Source organism: Schistocerca nitens, unplaced genomic scaffold (assembly GCF_023898315.1).
Source record: "Schistocerca nitens isolate TAMUIC-IGC-003100 unplaced genomic scaffold, iqSchNite1.1 HiC_scaffold_466, whole genome shotgun sequence".
Lineage (NCBI taxonomy): Eukaryota > Metazoa > Arthropoda > Insecta > Orthoptera > Acrididae > Schistocerca > Schistocerca nitens.
This window is the reverse complement of record NW_026045999.1, coordinates 5063872-5082506: the sequence shown is the minus strand read 5'-3', so window position 1 is coordinate 5082506 and position 18635 is coordinate 5063872.

The following is an 18635-nucleotide window of genomic DNA, read 5'->3' as shown; positions in this document are numbered from 1 at the left end:
GCTGTTTATGCGCAGCTGTTTATGCGCAGCTGTTTCTGCGCAGCTGTTTCTGCGCAGCTGTTTCTGCGCAGCTGTTCCTGCGCAGCTGTTCCTGCGCAGCTGTTCCGGCGCAGCTGTTTCTGCGCAGCTGTTTCGGCGCAGCTTTTTCTGTGCAGCTGTTTCTGCGCAGCTGTTTCGGCGCAGCTGTTTCGGCGCAGCCGTTTCGGCGCAGCCGTTTCTGCGCAGCCGTTTCGGCGCAGCCGTTTCTGCGCAGCCGTTTCGGCGCAGCCGTTTCTGCGCAGCCGTTTCGGCGCAGCCGTTTCGGCGCAGCCGTTTCGGCGCAGCCGTTTCGGCGCAGCCGTTTCGGCGCAGCCGTTTCGGCGCAGCCGTTTCGGCGCAGCCGTTTCTGCGCAGCCGTTTCTGCGCAGCCGCTTCTGCGCAGCCGCTTCTGCGCAGCCGCTTCTGCGCAGCCGCTTCTGCGCAGCCGCTTCTGCGCAGCCGCTTCTGCGCAGCCGCATCTGCGCAGCCGCTTCTGCGCAGCCGCTCCTGCGCAGCCGCTTCTGCGCAGCCGCTTCTGCGCAGCCGCTTCTGCGCAGCCGCTTCTACGCAGCCGCTTCTGCGCAGCCGTTTCTGCGCAGCCGCTTCTGCGCAGCCGCTTCCGCGCAGCCGCTTCTGCGCAGCCGTTTCTGCGCAGCCGTTTCTGCGCAGCCGTTCCTGCGCAGCCGTTCCTGCGCAGCCGTTCCTGCGCAGCCGTTCCTGCGCAGCCGTTACTGCGCAGCCGTTTCTGCGCAGCCGTTCCTGCGCAGCCGTTGCTGCGCAGCCGTTGCTGCGCAGCCGTTGCTGCGCAGCTGTTGCTGCGCAGCCGTTGCTGCGCAGCCGTTGCTGCGCAGCCGTTCCTGCGCAGCCGTTCCTGCGCAGCCGTTCCTGCGCAGCCGTTCCTGCGCAGCCGTTCCTGCGCAGCCGTTCCTGCGCAGCCGTTCCTGCGCAGCCGTTCCTGCGCAGCCGTTCCTGCGCAGCCGTTCCTGCGCAGCCGCTTCTGCGCAGCCGCTTCTGCGCAGCCGCTTCTGCGCAGCCGCTTCTGCGCAGCCGCTTCTGCGCAGCCGCTTCTGCGCAGCCGCTTCTGCGCAGCCGCTTCTGCGCAGCCGTTTCTGCGCAGCCGCTTCTGCGCAGCCGCTTCTGCGCAGCCGTTTCTGCCTAGCTGTTTCTGCGCAGCTGTTTCGGCGCAACTGTTCCTGCGCAGCTGTTTCTGCGCAGCTGTTTCGGCGCAGCTGTTTCTGCGCAGCTGTTTCTGCGCAGCTGTTTCGGCGCAGCTGTTTCGGCGCAGCTGTTTCGGCGCAGCTGTTTCGGCGCAGCTGTTCGGCGCAGCTGTTTCGGCGCAGCTGTTTCGGCGCAGCCGTTCCTGCGCAGCCGTTCCTGCGCAGCCGTTCCTGCGCAGCCGTTCCTGCGCAGCCGTTTCTGCGCCGCCGTTTCTGCGCAGCCGTTTATGCGCAGCCGTTTATGCGCAGCCGTTTATGCGCAGCCGTTTATGCGCAGCCGTTTATGCGCAGCCGTTTATGCGCAGCCGTTTATGCGCAGCCGTTTCGGCGCAGCCGTTTCGGCGCAGCCGTTTCGGCGCAGCCGTTTCGGCGCAGCCGTTTCGGCGCAGCCGTTTCGGCGCAGCCGTTTTGGCGCAGCCGTTTTGGCGCAGCCGTTTCTGCGCAGCCGTTTCTGCGCAGCCGTTTCTGCGCAGCCGTTTATGCGCAGCCGTTTATGCGCAGCCGTTTATGCGCAGCCGTTCCTGCGCAGCCGTTCCTGCGCAGCCGTTCCTGCGCAGCCGTTACTGCGCAGCCGTTCCTGCGCAGCCGTTCCTGCGCAGCCGTTCCTGCGCAGCCGTTCCTGCGCAGCCGCTTCTGCGCAGCTGTTCCTGCGCAGCTGTTCCTGCGCAGCTGCTTCTGCGCAGCTGCTTCTGCGCAGCTGTTCCTGCGCAGCTGTTCCTGCGCAGCTGTTCCTGCGCAGCTGTTCCTGCGCAGCTGTTCCTGCGCAGCTGTTCCTGCGCAGCTGTTCCTGCGCGCTGTTCCTGCGCAGCTGTTCCTGCGCAGCTGTTCCTGCGCAGCTGTTCCTGCGCAGCTGTTCCTGCGCAGCCGTTCCTGCGCAGCCGTTTCTGCGCAGCCGTTTATGCGCAGCCGTTTATGCGCAGCCGTTTATGCGCAGCCGTTTATGCGCAGCCGTTTATGCGCAGCCGTCTCTGCGCAGCCGTCTCTGCGCAGCCGTTTCTGCGCAGCCGTTTATGCGCAGCCGTTTATGCGCAGCCGTTTATGCGCAGCCGTTTATGCGCAGCCGTTTATGCGCAGCCGTCTCTGCGCAGCCGTCTCTGCGCAGCCGTTTCTGCGCAGCCGTTTATGCGCAGCCGTTTATGCGCAGCCGTTTATGCGCAGCCGTTTATGCGCAGCCGTTTCTGCGCAGCCGTTTCTGCGCAGCCGTTTCTGCGCAGCCGCTTCTGCGCAGCCGCTTCTGCGCAGCCGCTTCTGCGCAGCCGCTTCTGCGCAGCCGCTTCTGCGCAGCCGCTTCTGCGCAGCCGCTACTGCGCATCCGCTTCTGCGCAGCCGCTTCTGCGCAGCCGCTTCTGCGCAGCCGCTTCTGCGCAGCCGCTTCTGCGCAGCCGCTTCTGCGCAGCCGCTTCTGCGCAGCCGCTTCTGCGCAGCCGCTTCTGCGCAGCCGTTTCTGCGCAGCCGCTTCTGCGCAGCCGCTTCTGCGCAGCCGCTTCTGCGCAGCCGCTTCTGCGCAGCCGCTTCTGCGCAGCCGCTTCTGCGCAGCCGCTTCTGCGCAGCCGCTTCTGCGCAGCCGCTTCTGCGCAGCCGCTTCTGCGCAGCCGTTTCTGCGCAGCCGTTTCTGCGCAGCCGCTTCTGCGCAGCCGCTTCTGCGCAGCCGTTTCTGCGCAGCCGTTCCTGCGCAGCCGTTCCTGCGCAGCCGTTCCTGCGCAGCCGTTCCTGCGCAGCCGTTCCTGAGCAGCCGATACTGCGCAGCCGTTTCTGCGCGCCGTTCCTGCGGGCCGTTCCTGCGCGCCGTTCCTGCGCGCCGTTCCTGCGCAGCCGTTGCTGCGCAGCCGTTCCTGCGCAGCCGTTCCTGCGCAGCCGTTCCTGCGCAGCCGTTCCTGCGCAGCCGTTCCTGCGCAGCCGCTTCTGCGCAGCCGCTTCTGCGCAGCCGCTTCTGCGCAGCTGCATCTGCGCAGCTGTTTCTGCGCAGCTGCTTCTGCGCAGCTGCTTCTGCCTAGCTGTTTCTGCGCAGCTGTTTCGGCGCAGCTGTTTCTGCGCAGCTGTTTCGGCGCAGCTGTTTCGGCGCAGCTGTTTCTGCCTAGCTGTTTCTGCGCAGCTGTTTCGGCGCAGCTGTTTCTGCGCAGCTGTTTCGGCGCAGCTGTTTCGGCGCAGCTGTTTCGGCGCAGCTGTTTCGGCGCAGCTGTTTCGGCGCAGCTGTTCCTGCGCAGCTGTTCCTGCGCAGCTGTTCCTGCGCAGCTGTTCCTGCGCAGCTGTTCCTGCGCCGCTGTTCCTGCGCAGCCGCTTATGCGCAGCCGTTTATGCGCAGCCGTTTATGCGCAGCCGTTTCTGCGCAGCCGTTTCTGCGCAGCCGTTTATGCGCAGCCGTTTATGCGCAGCCGTTTATGCGCAGCCGTTTATGCGCAGCCGTTTGTGCGCAGCCGTTTGTGCGCAGCCGTTTGTGCGCAGCCGTTTGTGCGCAGCCGTTTGTGCGCAGCCGTTTGTGCGCAGCCGTTTGTGCGCAGCCGTTTATGCGCAGCCGTTTATGCGCAGCCGTTTATGCGCAGCCGTTTCTGCGCAGCCGTTTCTGCGCAGCCGTTTCTGCGCAGCCGTTTCGGCGCAGCCGTTTCGGCGCAGCCGTTTCGGCGCAGCCGTTTCGGCGCAGCCGTTTCGGCGCAGCCGTTTCTGCGCAGCCGTTTCTGCGCAGCCGTTTCTGCGCAGCCGTTTCAACGCAGCCGTTTCTGCGCAGCCGTTTCTGCGCAGCCGTTTCTGCGCAGCCGTTTATGCGCAGCCGTTTATGCGCAGCCGTTTATGCGCAGCCGTTTATGCGCAGCCGTTTATGCGCAGCCGTTCCTGCGCATCCGTTCCTGCGCAGCCGTTACTGCGCAGCCGTTCCTGCGCAGCCGTTCCTGCGCAGCCGTTCCTGCGCAGCCGTTCCTGCGCAGCCGCTTCTGCGCAGCTGTTCCTGCGCAGCTGCTTCTGCGCAGCTGCTTCTGCGCAGCTGCTTCTGCGCAGCTGCTTCTGCGCAGCTGTTCCTGCGCAGCTGTTCCTGCGCAGCTGTTCCTGCGCAGCTGTTCCTGCGCAGCTGTTCCTGCGCAGCTGTTCCTGCGCAGCTGTTCCTGCGCGCTGTTCCTGCGCAGCTGTTCCTGCGCAGCTGTTCCTGCGCAGCTGTTCCTGCGCAGCCGTTCCTGCGCAGCCGTTTCTGCGCAGCCGTTTCTGCGCAGCCGTTTCTGTGCAGCCGTTTCTGCGCAGCCGTTTCTGCGCAGCCGTTTATGCGCAGCCGTTTATGCGCAGCCGTTTCTGCGCAGCCGTTTCTGCGCAGCCGTTTATGCGCAGCCGTTTATGCGCAGCCGTTTCTGCGCAGCCGTTTCTGCGCAGCCGTTTCTGCGCAGCCGTTTCTGCGCAGCCGCTTCTGCGCAGCCGCTTCTGCGCAGCCGCTTCTGCGCAGCCGCTTCTGCGCAGCCGCTTCTGCGCAGCCGCTTCTGCGCAGCCGCTACTGCGCAGCCGCTTCTGCGCAGCCGCTTCTGCGCAGCCGCTTCTGCGCAGCCGCTTCTGCGCAGCCGCTTCTGCGCAGCCGCTTCTGCGCAGCCGCTTCTGCGCAGCCGCTTCTGCGCAGCCGCTTCTGCGCAGCCGCTTCTGCGCAGCCGCTTCTGCGCAGCCGCTTCTGCGCAGCCGCTTCTGCGCAGCCGCTTCTGCGCAGCCGTTTCTGCGCAGCCGCTTCTGCGCAGCCGTTTCTGCGCAGCCGTTTCTGCGCAGCCGCTTCTGCGCAGCCGCTTCTGCGCAGCCGTTTCTGCGCAGCCGTTTCTGCGCAGCCGTTTCTGCGCAGCCGTTTCTGCGCAGCCGTTTCTGCGCAGCCGTTCCTGCGCAGCCGTTCCTGCGCAGCCGTTCCTGCGCAGCCGTTACTGCGCAGCCGTTTCTGCGCGCCGTTCCTGCGCGCCGTTCCTGCGCAGCCGTTCCTGCGCAGCCGTTGCTGCGCAGCCGTTCCTGCGCAGCCGTTCCTGCGCAGCCGTTCCTGCGCAGCCGTTCCTGCGCAGCCGTTCCTGCGCAGCCGTTCCTGCGCAGCCGTTCCTGCGCAGCCGTTCCTGCGCAGCCGTTCCTGCGCAGCCGTTCCTGCGCAGCCGTTCCTGCGCAGCCGTTCCTGCGCAGCTGCTTCTGCGCAGCTGCTTCTGCGCCGCTGCTTCTGCGCAGCTGCTTCTGCGCAGCTGCTTCTGCGCAGCTGTTTCTGCGCAGCTGCTTCTGCGCAGCTGTTTCTGCCTAGCTGTTTCTGCGCAGCTGTTTCGGGGCAACTGTTTCTGCGCAGCTGTTTCGGCGCAGCTGTTTCGGCGCAGCTGTTTCTGCCTAGCTGTTTCTGCGCAGCTGTTTCGGCGCAGCTGTTTCGGCGCAGCTGTTTCGGCGCAGCTGTTTCGGCGCAGCTGTTTCGGCGCAGCTGTTTCGGCGCAGCTGTTTCTGCCTAGCTGTTTCGGCGCAGCTGTTTCGGCGCAGCTGTTTCGGCGCAGCTGTTTCGGCGCGGCTGTTTCGGCGCGGCTGTTTCGGCGCGGCTGTTTCGGCGCGGCTGTTTCGGCGCGGCTGTTCATGCGCGGCTGTTCCTGCGCGGCTGTTCCTGCGCGGCTGTTCCTGCGCGGCTGTTTCTGCGCCGCTGTTTCTGCGCCGCTGTTTCTGCGCAGCCGTTTCTGCGCAGCCGTTTCTGCGCAGCCGTTTCTGCGCAGCCGTTTCAGCGCAGCCGTTTCTGCGCAGCCGTTTCTGCGCAGCCGTTTCTGCGCAGCCGTTTCTGCGCAGCCGATTCTGCGCAGCCGCTTCTGCGCAGCCGCTTCTGCGCAGCCGCTTCTGCGCAGCCGCTTGTGCGCAGCCGCTTCTGCGCAGCCGCTTCTGCGCAGCCGCTTCTGCGCAGCCGCTTCTGCGCAGCCGCTTCTGCGCAGCCGCTTCTGCGCAGCCGCTTCTGCGCAGCCGCTTCTGCGCAGCCGCTTCTGCGCAGCCGCTTCTGCGCAGCCGCTTCTGCGCAGCCGCTTCTGCGCAGCCGCTTCTGCGCAGCCGTTTCTGCGCAGCCGTTCCTGCGCAGCCGTTCCTGCGCAGCCGCTTCTGCGCAGCTGTTCCTGCGCAGCTGCTTCTGCGCAGCTGTTCCTGCGCAGCTGTTCCTGCGCAGCTGTTCCTGCGCAGCTGCTTCTGCGCAGCTGCTTCTGCGCAGCTGCTTCTGCGCAGCTGCTTCTGCGCAGCTGCTTCTGCGCAGCTGTTTCTGCGCAGCTGCTTCTGACCAGCTGCTTCTGCGCAGCTGTTTCTGCGCAGCTGTTTCTGCGCAGCTGCTTCTGCGCACTGTTTCTGCGCAGCTGTTTCTGCGCAGCTGTTCCTGCGCAGCTGTTCCTGCGCAGCTGTTTCCGCCTAGCTGTTTCTGCACAGCTGTTTCTGCGCAGCTGTTTCTGCGCAGCTGTTCCTGCGCAGCTGTTTCGGCGCAGCTGTTTCGGCGCAGCTGTTTCTGCGCAGCTGTTTCGGCGCAGCTGTTTCGGCGCAGCTGTTTCGGCGCAGCTGTTTCGGCGCAGCTGTTTCGGCGCAGCTGTTTCGGCGCAGCAGTTTCGGCGCAGCCGTTTCTGCGCAGCCGTTTCGGCGCAGCCGTTTCGGCGCAGCCGTTTCGGCGCAGCCGTTTCGGCGCAGCCGTTTCGGCGCAGCCGTTTCGGCGCAGCCGTTTCTGCGCAGCCGTTCCTGCGCAGCCGTTCCTGCGCAGCCGTTTCTGCGCAGCCGTTCCTGCGCAGCCGTTCCTGCGCAGCCGTTCCTGCGCAGCCGTTCCTGCGCAGCCGTTCCTGCGCAGCCGTTCCTGCGCAGCCGTTCCTGCGCAGCCGTTCCTGCGCAGCCGTTCCTGCGCAGCCGTTCCTGCGCAGCCGTTCCTGCGCAGCCGTTCCTGCGCAGCCGTTCCTGCGCAGCCGTTTCTGCGCAGCCGTTTCTGCGCAGCCGTTTCTGCGCAGCCGTTTATGCGCAGCCGTTTATGCGCAGCCGTTTCTGCGCAGCCGTTTCTGCGCAGCCGTTTCTGCCTAGCCGTTTCTGCGCAGCCGTTTCTGCGCAGCCGTTTCTGCGCAGCCGTTTCTGCGCAGCCGCTTCTGCGCAGCCGCTTCTGCGCAGCCGCTTCTGCGCAGCCGCTTCTGCGCAGCCGCTTCTGCGCAGCCGCTTCTGCGCAGCCGCTTCTGCGCAGCCGCTTCTGCGCAGCCGCTTCTGCGCAGCCGCTTCTGCGCAGCCGCTTCTGCGCAGCCGCTTCTGCGCAGCCGCTTCTGCGCAGCCGCTTCTGCGCAGCCGCTTCTGCGCAGCCGCTTCTGCGCAGCCGCTTCTGCGCAGCCGCTTCTGCGCAGCCGCTTCTGCGCAGCCGCTTCTGCGCAGCCGCTTCTGCGCAGCCGCTTCTGCGCAGCCGCTTCTGCGCAGCCGCTTCTGCGCAGCCGCTTCTGCGCAGCCGTTTCTGCGCAGCCGCCTCTGCGCAGCCGTTTCTGCGCAGCCGTTTCTGCGCAGCCGCTTCTGCGCAGCCGCTTCTGCGCAGCCGCTTCTGCGCAGCCGCTTCTGCGCAGCCGTTTCTGCGCAGCCGTTTCTGCGCAGCCGCTTCTGCGCAGCCGCTTCTGCGCAGCCGCTTCTGCGCAGCCGCTTCTGCGCAGCCGCTTCTGCGCAGCCGTTTCTGCGCAGCCGCTTCTGCGCAGCCGTTCCTGCGCAGCCGTTTCTGCGCAGCCGTTTCTGCGCAGCCGTTTCTGCGCAGCCGTTTCTGCGCAGCCGTTTCTGCGCAGCCGCTTCTGCGCAGCCGCTTCTGCGCAGCCGCTTCTGCGCAGCCGCTTCTGCGCAGCCGCTTCTGCGCAGCCGCTTCTGCGCAGCCGCTTCTGCGCAGCCGCTTCTGCGCAGCCGCTTCTGCGCAGCCGCTTCTGCGCAGCCGCTTCTGCGCAGCCGCTTCTGCGCAGCCGCTTCTGCGCAGCCGTTTCTGCGCAGCCGTTTCTGCGCAGCCGTTTCTGCGCAGCCGTTTCTGCGCAGCCGTTTCTGCGCAGCCGCTTCTGCGCAGCCGCTTCTGCGCAGCCGTTCCTGCGCAGCCGTTCCTGCGCAGCCGTTCCTGCGCAGCCGTTCCTGCGCAGCCGTTCCTGCGCAGCCGTTCCTGCGCAGCCGTTCCTGCGCAGCCGTTCCTGCGCAGCCGTTCCTGCGCAGCCGTTACTGCGCAGCCGTTCCTGCGCAGCCGTTCCTGCGCAGCCGTTCCTGCGCAGCCGTTCCTGCGCAGCCGTTCCTGCGCAGCCGTTCCTGCGCAGCCGTTACTGCGCAGCAGTTCCTGCGCAGCAGTTCCTGCGCAGCTGTTCCTGCGCAGCTGTTCCTGCGCAGCTGTTCCTGCGCAGCTGTTCCTGCGCAGCTGTTCCTGCGCAGCTGTTCCTGCGCAGCTGTTCCTGCGCAGCCGCTTCTGCGCAGCCGCTTCTGCGCAGCCGCTTCTGCGCAGCCGCTTCTGCGCAGCCGCTTCTGCGCAGCCGCTTCTGCGCAGCCGCTTCTGCGCAGCCGCTTCTGCGCAGCCGCTTCTGCGCAGCCGCTTCTGCGCACCCGTTTCTGCGCAGCCGTTTCTGCGCAGCCGTTTCTGCGCAGCCGTTCCTGCGCAGCCGTTCCTGCGCAGCCGTTCCTGCGCAGCCGTTCCTGCGCAGCCGTTCCTGCGCGGCCGTTTCTGCGCGGCCGTTTCTGCGCGGCCGTTTCTGCGCGGCCGTTCCTGCGCGGCCGTTCCTGCGCAGCCGTTCCTGCGCAGCCGTTTATGCGCAGCCGTTTATGCGCAGCCGTTTATGCGCAGCCGTTTATGCGCAGCCGTTTATGCGCAGCCGTTTCTGCGCAGCCGTTTCTGCGCAGCCGCTTCTGCGCAGCCGCTTCTGCGCAGCCGCTTCTGCGCAGCCGCTTCTGCGCAGCCGCTTCTGCGCAGCCGCTTCTGCGCAGCCGCTTCTGCGCAGCCGCTTCTGCGCAGCCGCTTCTGCGCAGCCGCTTCTGCGCAGCCGCTTCTGCGCAGCCGCTTCTGCGCAGCCGCTTCTGCGCAGCCGCTTCTGCGCAGCCGCTTCTGCGCAGCCGCTTCTGCGCAGCCGCTTCTGCGCAGCCGCTTCTGCGCAGCCGCTTCTGCGCAGCCGCTTCTGCGCAGCCGTTTCTGCGCAGCCGCTTCTGCGCAGTCGTTTCTGCGCAGCCGTTTCTGCGCAGCCGTTTCTGCGCAGCCGCTTCTGCGCAGCCGCTTCTGCGCAGCCGTTTCTGCGCAGCCGTTTCTGCGCAGCCGTTTCTGCGCAGCCGTTTCTGCGCAGCCGTTTCTGCGCAGCCGTTCCTGCGCAGCCGTTCCTGCGCAGCCGTTCCTGCGCAGCCGTTCCTGCGCAGCCGTTACTGCGCAGCCGTTTCTGCGCGCCGTTCCTGCGCGCCGTTCCTGCGCAGCCGTTCCTGCGCAGCCGTTGCTGCGCAGCCGTTCCTGCGCAGCCGTTCCTGCGCAGCCGTTCCTGCGCAGCCGTTCCTGCGCAGCCGTTCCTGCGCAGCCGTTCCTGCGCAGCCGTTCCTGCGCAGCCGTTCCTGCGCAGCCGTTCCTGCGCAGCCGCTTCTGCACAGCCGCTTCTGCGCCGCTGCTTCTGCGCAGCTGCTTCTGCGCAGCTGCTTCTGCGCAGCTGTTTCTGCGCAGCTGCTTCTGCGCAGCTGTTTCTGCCTAGCTGTTTCTGCGCAGCTGTTTCGGGGCAACTGTTTCTGCGCAGCTGTTTCGGCGCAGCTGTTTCGGCGCAGCTGTTTCTGCCTAGCTGTTTCTGCGCAGCTGTTTCGGCGCAGCTGTTTCGGCGCAGCTGTTTCGGCGCAGCTGTTTCGGCGCAGCTGTTTCGGCGCAGCTGTTTCGGCGCAGCTGTTTCTGCCTAGCTGTTTCGGCGCAGCTGTTTCGGCGCGGCTGTTTCGGCGCGGCTGTTTCGGCGCGGCTGTTTCGGCGCGGCTGTTTCGGCGCGGCTGTTCATGCGCGGCTGTTCCTGCGCGGCTGTTCCTGCGCGGCTGTTCCTGCGCGGCTGTTTCTGCGCCGCTGTTTCTGCGCCGCTGTTTCTGCGCAGCCGTTTCTGCGCAGCCGTTTCTGCGCAGCCGTTTCTGCGCAGCCGTTTCTGCGCAGCCGTTTCTGCGCAGCCGTTTCTGCGCAGCCGTTTCTGCGCAGCCGTTTCTGCGCAGCCGATTCTGCGCAGCCGCTTCTGCGCAGCCGCTTCTGCGCAGCCGCTTCTGCGCAGCCGCTTCTGCGCAGCCGCTTCTGCGCAGCCGCTTCTGCGCAGCCGCTTCTGCGCAGCCGCTTCTGCGCAGCCGCTTCTGCGCAGCCGCTTCTGCGCAGCCGCTTCTGCGCAGCCGCTTCTGCGCAGCCGCTTCTGCGCAGCCGCTTCTGCGCAGCCGCTTCTGCGCAGCCGTTTCTGCGCAGCCGTCCTGCGCAGCCGTTCCTGCGCAGCCGTTCCTGCGCAGCTGTTCCTGCGCAGCTGCTTCTGCGCAGCTGCTTCTGCGCAGCTGCTTCTGCGCAGCTGCTTCTGCGCAGCTGTTTCTGCGCAGCTGCTTCTGACCAGCTGCTTCTGCGCAGCTGTTTCTGCGCAGCTGTTTCTGCGCAGCTGCTTCTGCGCAGCTGTTTCTGCGCAGCTGTTTCTGCGCAGCTGTTCCTGCACAGCTGTTCCTGCGCAGCTGTTTCTGCCTAGCTGTTTCTGCACAGCTGTTTCTGCGCAGCTGTTTCTGCGCAGCTGTTCCTGCGCAGCTGTTTCGGCGCAGCTGTTTCGGCGCAGCTGTTTCTGCGCAGCTGTTTCGGCGCAGCTGTTTCGGCGCAGCTGTTTCGGCGCAGCTGTTTCGGCGCAGCTGTTTCGGCGCAGCTGTTTCGGCGCAGCAGTTTCGGCGCAGCCGTTTCTGCGCAGCCGTTTCGGCGCAGCCGTTTCGGCGCAGCCGTTTCGGCGCAGCCGTTTCGGCGCAGCCGTTTCGGCGCAGCCGTTCCTGCGCAGCCGTTCCTGCGCAGCCGTTCCTGCGCAGCCGTTCCTGCGCAGCCGTTCCTGCGCAGCCGTTCCTGCGCAGCCGTTCCTGCGCAGCCGTTCCTGCGCAGCCGTTCCTGCGCAGCCGTTCCTGCGCAGCCGTTCCTGCGCAGCCGTTCCTGCGCAGCCGTTCCTGCGCAGCCGTTCCTGCGCAGCCGTTCCTGCGCAGCCGTTCCTGCGCAGCCGTTCCTGCGCAGCCGTTCCTGCGCAGCCGTTCCTGCGCAGCCGTTTCTGCGCAGCCGTTTATGCGCAGCCGTTTATGCGCAGCCGTTTATGCGCAGCCGTTTCTGCGCAGCCGTTTCTGCCTAGCCGTTTCTGCGCAGCCGTTTCTGCGCAGCCGTTTCTGCGCAGCCGTTTCTGCGCAGCCGTTTCTGCGCAGCCGTTTCTGCGCAGCCGCTTCTGCGCAGCCGCTTCTGCGCAGCCGCTTCTGCGCAGCCGCTTCTGCGCAGCCGCTTCTGCGCAGCCGCTTCTGCGCAGCCGCTTCTGCGCAGCCGCTTCTGCGCAGCCGCTTCTGCGCAGCCGCTTCTGCGCAGCCGCTTCTGCGCAGCCGCTTCTGCGCAGCCGCTTCTGCGCAGCCGCTTCTGCGCAACCGCTTCTGCGCAGCCGCTTCTGCGCAGCCGCTTCTGCGCAGCCGCTTCTGCGCAGCCGCTTCTGCGCAGCCGCTTCTGCGCAGCCGCTTCTGCGCAGCCGCTTCTGCGCAGCCGCTTCTGCGCAGCCGTTTCTGCGCAGCCGCTTCTGCGCAGCCGCTTCTGCGCAGCCGCTTCTGCGCAGCCGTTTCTGCGCAGCCGTTTCTGCGCAGCCGTTTCTGCGCAGCCGTTTCTGCGCAGCCGCTTCTGCGCAGCCGCTTCTGCGCAGCCGCTTCTGCGCAGCCGCTTCTGCGCAGCCGCTTCTGCGCAGCCGCTTCTGCGCAGCCGCTTCTGCGCAGCCGCTTCTGCGCAGCCGCTTCTGCGCAGCCGCTTCTGCGCAGCCGCTTCTGCGCAGCCGTTTCTGCGCAGCCGTTTCTGCGCAGCCGCTTCTGCGCAGCCGCTTCTGCGCAGCCGCTTCTGCGCAGCCGCTTCTGCGCAGCCGTTTCTGCGCAGCCGTTTCTGCGCAGCCGTTTCTGCGCAGCCGTTTCTGCGCAGCCGTTTCTGCGCAGCCGTTTCTGCGCAGCCGCTTCTGCGCAGCCGCTTCTGCGCAGCCGCTTCTGCGCAGCCGTTCCTGCGCAGCCGTTCCTGCGCAGCCGTTCCTGCGCAGCCGTTCCTGCGCAGCCGTTCCTGCGCAGCCGTTCCTGCGCAGCCGTTCCTGCGCAGCCGTTACTGCGCAGCCGTTTCTGCGCAGCCGTTCCTGCGCAGCCGTTCCTGCGCAGCCGTTCCTGCGCAGCCGTTCCTGCGCAGCCGTTCCTGCGCAGCCGTTCCTGCGCAGCCGTTCCTGCGCAGCCGTTCCTGCGCAGCCGTTCCTGCGCAGCCGTTCCTGCGCAGCAGTTCCTGCGCAGCTGTTCCTGCGCAGCTGTTCCTGCGCAGCTGTTCCTGCGCAGCTGTTCCTGCGCAGCTGTTCCTGCGCAGCTGTTCCTGCGCAGCCGCTTCTGCGCAGCCGCTTCTGCGCAGCCGCTTCTGCGCAGCCGCTTCTGCGCAGCCGCTTCTGCGCAGCCGCTTCTGCGCAGCCGCTTCTGCGCAGCCGCTTCTGCGCAGCCGCTTCTGCGCAGCCGCTTCTGCGCACCCGTTTCTGCGCAGCCGTTTCTGCGCAGCCGTTTCTGCGCAGCCGTTCCTGCGCAGCCGTTCCTGCGCAGCCGTTCCTGCGCAGCCGTTCCTGCGCAGCCGTTCCTGCGCAGCCGTTTCTGCGCAGCCGTTTCTGCGCAGCCGTTCCTGCGCAGCCGTTACTGCGCAGCCGTTTCTGCGCAGCCGTTCCTGCGCAGCCGTTCCTGCGCAGCCGTTCCTGCGCAGCCGTTCCTGCGCAGCCGTTCCTGCGCAGCCGTTTATGCGCAGCCGTTTATGCGCAGCCGTTTATGCGCAGCCGTTTATGCGCAGCCGTTTCTGCGCAGCCGTTTCTGCGCAGCCGCTTCTGCGCAGCCGCTTCTGCGCAGCCGCTTCTGCGCAGCCGCTTCTGCGCAGCCGCTTCTGCGCAGCCGCTTCTGCGCAGCCGCTTCTGCGCAGCCGCTTCTGCGCAGCCGCTTCTGCGCAGCCGCTTCTGCGCAGCCGCTTCTGCGCAGCCGCTTCTGCGCAGCCGCTTCTGCGCAGCCGCTTCTGCGCAGCCGCTTCTGCGCAGCCGCTTCTGCGCAGCCGCTTCTGCGCAGCCGCTTCTGCGCAGCCGTTCCTGCGCAGCCGTTGCTGCGCAGCCGTTGCTGCGCAGCCGTTCCTGCGCAGCCGTTCCTGCGCAGCCGTTCCTGCGCAGCCGTTCCTGCGCAGCCGTTCCTGCGCAGCCGTTCCTGCGCAGCCGTTCCTGCGCAGCCGTTCCTGCGCAGCCGCTTCTTCGCAGCCGCTTCTGCGCAGCCGCTTCTGCGCAGCCGCTTCTGCGCAGCCGCTTCTGCGCAGCCGTTTCTGCGCAGCCGTTTCTGCGCAGCCGCTTCTGCGCAGCCGCTTCTGCGCAGCTGTTTCTGCCTAGCTGTTTCTGCGCAGCTGTTTCGGCGCAACTGTTTCTGCGCAGCTGTTTCTGCGCAGCTGTTTCGGCGCAGCTGTTTCTGCGCAGCTGTTTCTGCGCAGCTGTTTCGGCGCAGCTGTTTCGGCGCAGCTGTTTCGGCGCAGCTGTTTCGGCGCAGCTGTTCGGCGCAGCTGTTTCGGCGCAGCTGTTTCGGCGCAGCCGTTCCTGCGCAGCCGTTCCTGCGCAGCCGTTCCTGCGCAGCCGTTCCTGCGCAGCCGTTTCTGCGCCGCCGTTTCTGCGCAGCCGTTTATGCGCAGCCGTTTATGCGCAGCCGTTTATGCGCAGACGTTTATGCGCAGCCGTTTATGCGCAGCCGTTTATGCGCAGCCGTTTATGCGCAGCCGTTTATGCGCAGCCGTTTCGGCGCAGCCGTTTCGGCGCAGCCGTTTCGGCGCAGCCGTTTCGGCGCAGCCGTTTCGGCGCAGCCGTTTCGGCGCAGCCGTTTCGGCGCAGCCTTTTCGGCGCAGCCGTTTCTGCGCAGCCGTTTCTGCGCAGCCGTTTCTGCGCAGCCGTTTCTGCGCAGCCGTTTATGCGCAGCCGTTTATGCGCAGCCGTTTATGCGCAGCCGTTTATGCGCAGCCGTTCCTGCGCAGCCGTTCCTGCGCAGCCGTTCCTGCGCAGCCGTTACTGCGCAGCCGTTCCTGCGCAGCCGTTCCTGCGCAGCCGTTCCTGCGCAGCCGTTCCTGCGCAGCCGCTTCTGCGCAGCTGTTCCTGCGCAGCTGTTCCTGCGCAGCTGCTTCTGCGCAGCTGCTTCTGCGCAGCTGTTCCTGCGCAGCTGTTCCTGCGCAGCTGTTCCTGCGCAGCTGTTCCTGCGCAGCTGTTCCTGCGCAGCTGTTCCTGCGCAGCTGTTCCTGCGCGCTGTTCCTGCGCAGCTGTTCCTGCGCAGCTGTTCCTGCGCAGCTGTTCCTGCGCAGCTGTTCCTGCGCAGCCGTTTCTGCGCAGCCGTTTCTGCGCAGCCGTTTATGCGCAGCCGTTTATGCGCAGCCGTTTATGCGCAGCCGTTTATGCGCAGCCGTTTATGCGCAGCCGTCTCTGCGCAGCCGTCTCTGCGCAGCCGTTTATGCGCAGCCGTTTATGCGCAGCCGTTTATGCGCAGCCGCTTCTGCGCAGCCGCTACTGCGCAGCCGCTTCTGCGCAGCCGCTTCTGCGCAGCCGCTTCTGCGCAGCCGCTTCTGCGCAGCCGCTTCTGCGCAGCCGCTTCTGCGCAGCCGCTTCTGCGCAGCCGCTTCTGCGCAGCCGTTTCTGCGCAGCCGCTTCTGCGCAGCCGCTTCTGCGCAGCCGCTTCTGCGCAGCCGCTTCTGCGCAGCCGCTTCTGCGCAGCCGCTTCTGCGCAGCCGCTTCTGCGCAGCCGCTTCTGCGCAGCCGTTTCTGCGCAGCCGTTTCTGCGCAGCCGCTTCTGCGCAGCCGCTTCTGCGCAGCCGTTTCTGCGCAGCCGTTTCTGCGCAGCCGTTCCTGCGCAGCCGTTCCTGCGCAGCCGTTCCTGCGCAGCCGTTCCTGCGCAGCCGATACTGCGCAGCCGTTTCTGCGCGCCGTTTCTGCGCGCCGTTCCTGCGCGCCGTTCCTGCGCGCCGTTCCTGCGCAGCCGTTGCTGCGCAGCCGTTCCTGCGCAGCCGTTCCTGCGCAGCCGTTCCTGCGCAGCCGTTCCTGCGCAGCCGTTCCTGCGCAGCCGTTCCTGCGCAGCCGCTTCTGCGCAGCCGCTTCTGCGCAGCCGCTTCTGCGCAGCCGCTTCTGCGCAGCTGTTTCTGCGCAGCTGCTTCTGCGCAGCTGCTTCTGCCTAGCTGTTTCTGCGCAGCTGTTTCGGCGCAGCTGTTTCTGCGCAGCTGTTTCGGCGCAGCTGTTTCGGCGCAGCTGTTTCTGCCTAGCTGGTTCTGCGCAGCTGTTTCGGCGCAGCTGTTTCTGCGCAGCTGTTTCGGCGCAGCTGTTTCGGCGCAGCTGTTTCGGCGCAGCTGCTTCGGCGCAGCTGTTTCGGCGCAGCTGTTTCGGCGCAGCTGTTCCTGCGCAGCTGTTCCTGCGCAGCTGTTCCTGCGCAGCTGTTCCTGCGCAGCTGTTCCTGCGCCGCTGTTCCTGAGCAGCCGCTTATGCGCAGCCGTTTATGCGCAGCCGTTTCTGCGCAGCCGTTTATGCGCAGCCGTTTATGCGCAGCCGTTTATGCGCAGCCGTTTATGTGCAGCCGTTTATGCGCAGCCGTTTGTGCGCAGCCGTTTGTACGCAGCCGTTTGTGCGCAGCCGTTTGTGCGCAGCCGTTTGTGCGCAGCCGTTTGTGCGCAGCCGTTTGTGCGCAGCCGTTTATGCGCAACCGTTTATGCGCAGCCGTTTATGCGCAGCCGTTTATGCGCAGCCGTTTCTGCGCAGCCGTTTCTGCGCAGCCGTTTCTGCGCAGCCGTTTCTGCGCAGCCGTTTCGGCGCAGCAGTTTCGGCGCAGCCGTTTCGGCGCAGCCGTTTCGGCGCAGCCGTTTCTGCGCAGCCGTTTCTGCGCAGCCGTTTCTGCGCAGCCGTTTCAACGCAGCCGTTTCTGCGCAGCCGTTTCTGCGCAGCCGTTTCTGCGCAGCCGTTTATGCGCAGCCGTTTATGCGCAGCCGTTTATGCGCAGCCGTTTATGCGCAGCCGTTTATGCGCAGCCGTTCCTGCGCATCCGTTCCTGCGCAGCCGTTACTGCGCAGCCGTTCCTGCGCAGCCGTTCCTGCGCAGCCGTTCCTGCGCAGCCGTTCCTGCGCAGCCGCTTCTGCGCAGCTGTTCCTGCGCAGCTGCTTCTGCGCAGCTGCTTCTGCGCAGCTGCTTCTGCGCAGCTGTTCCTGCGCAGCTGTTCCTGCGCAGCTGTTCCTGCGCAGCTGTTCCTGCGCAGCTGTTCCTGCGCAGCTGTTCCTGCGCAGCTGTTCCTGCGCAGCTGTTCCTGCGCAGCTGTTCCTGCGCAGCCGCTTATGCGCAGCCGTTTATGCGCAGCCGTTTCTGCGCAGCCGTTTATGCGCAGCCGTTTATGCGCAGCCGTTTATGCGCAGCCGTTTATGTGCAGCCGTTTATGCGCAGCCGTTTGTGCGCAGCCGTTTGTACGCAGCCGTTTGTGCGCAGCCGTTTGTGCGCAGCCGTTTGTGCGCAGCCGTTTGTGCGCAGCCGTTTGTGCGCAGCCGTTTATGCGCAACCGTTTATGCGCAGCCGTTTATGCGCAGCCGTTTATGCGCAGCCGTTTCTGCGCAGCCGTTTCTGCGCAGCCGTTTCTGCGCAGCCGTTTCTGCGCAGCCGTTTCGGCGCAGCCGTTTCGGCGCAGCCGTTTCGGCGCAGCCGTTTCGGCGCAGCCGTTTCTGCGCAGCCGTTTCTGCGCAGCCGTTTCTGCGCAGCCGTTTCAACGCAGCCGTTTCTGCGCAGCCGTTTCTGCGCAGCCGTTTCTGCGCAGCCGTTTATGCGCAGCCGTTTATGCGCAGCCGTTTATGCGCAGCCGTTTATGCGCAGCCGTTTATGCGCAGCCGTTTCTGCGCAGCCGTTTCTGCGCAGCCGTTTCTGCGCAGCCGTTTCTGCGCAGCCGCTTCTGCGCAGCCGCTTCTGCGCAGCCGCTTCTGCGCAGCCGCTTCTGCGCAGCCGCTTCTGCGCAGCCGCTTCTGCGCAGCCGCTTCTGCGCAGCCGCTTCTGCGCAGCCGCTTCTGCGCAGCCGCTTCTGCGCAGCCGCTTCTGCGCAGCCGCTTCTGCGCAGCCGCTTCTGCGCAGCCGCTTCTGCGCAGCCGCTTCTGCGCAGCCGCTTCTGCGCAGCCGCTTCTGCGCAGCCGCTTCTGCGCAGCCGCTTCTGCGCAGCCGCTTCTGCGCAGCCGTTTCTGCGCAGCCGCTTCTGCGCAGCCGTTTCTGCGCAGCCGTTTCTGCGCAGCCGCTTCTGCGCAGCCGCTTCTGCGCAGCCGCTTCTGCGCAGCCGTTTCTGCGCAACCGTTTCTGCGCAGCCGTTCCTGCGCAGCCGTTCCTGCGCAGCCGTTCCTGCGCAGCCGTTCCTGCGCAGCCGCTTCTGCGCAGCTGTTCCTGTGCAGCTGTTCCTGCGCAGCTGCTTCTGCGCAGCTGCTTCTGCGCAGCTGTTCCTGCGCAGCTGTTCCTGCGCAGCTGTTCCTGCGCAGCTGTTCCTGCGCAGCTGTTCCTGCGCAGCTGTTCCTGCGCGCTGTTCCTGCGCAGCTGTTCCTGCGCAGCTGTTCCTGCGCAGCTGTTCCTGCGCAGCTGTTCCTGTGCAGCCGTTTCTGCGCAGCCGTTTCTGCGCAGCCGTTTATGCGCAGCCGTTTTTGCGCAGCCGTTTATGCGCAGCCGTTTATGCGCAGCCGTTTATGCGCAGCCGTCTCTGCGCAGCCGTCTCTGCGCAGCCGTTTATGCGCAGCCGTTTATGCGCAGCCGTTTATGCGCAGCCGCTTCTGCGCAGCCGCTACTGCGCAGCCGCTTCTGCACAGCCGCTTCTGCGCAGCCGCTTCTGTTCAGCCGCTTCTGCGCAGCCGCTTCTGCGCAGCCGCTTCTGCGCAGCCGCTTCTGCGCAGCCGCTTCTGCGCAGCCGCTTCTGCGCAGCCGTTTCTGCGCAGCCGTTTCTGCGCAGCCGTTTCTGCGCAGCCGCTTCTGCGCAGCCGCTTCTGCGCAGCCGCTTCTGCGCAGCCGCTTCTGCGCAGCCGCTTCTGCGCAGCCGCTTCTGCGCAGCCGCTTCTGCGCAGCCGCTTCTGCGCAGCCGCTTCTGCGCAGCCGTTTCTGCGCAGCCGTTTCTGCGCAGCCGCTACTGCGCAGCCGCTTCTGCGCAGCCGTTTCTGCGCAGCCGTTTCTGCGCAGCCGTTCCTGCGCAGCCGTTCCTGCGCAGCCGTTCCTGCGCAGCCGTTCCTGCGCAGCCGATACTGCGCAGCCGTTT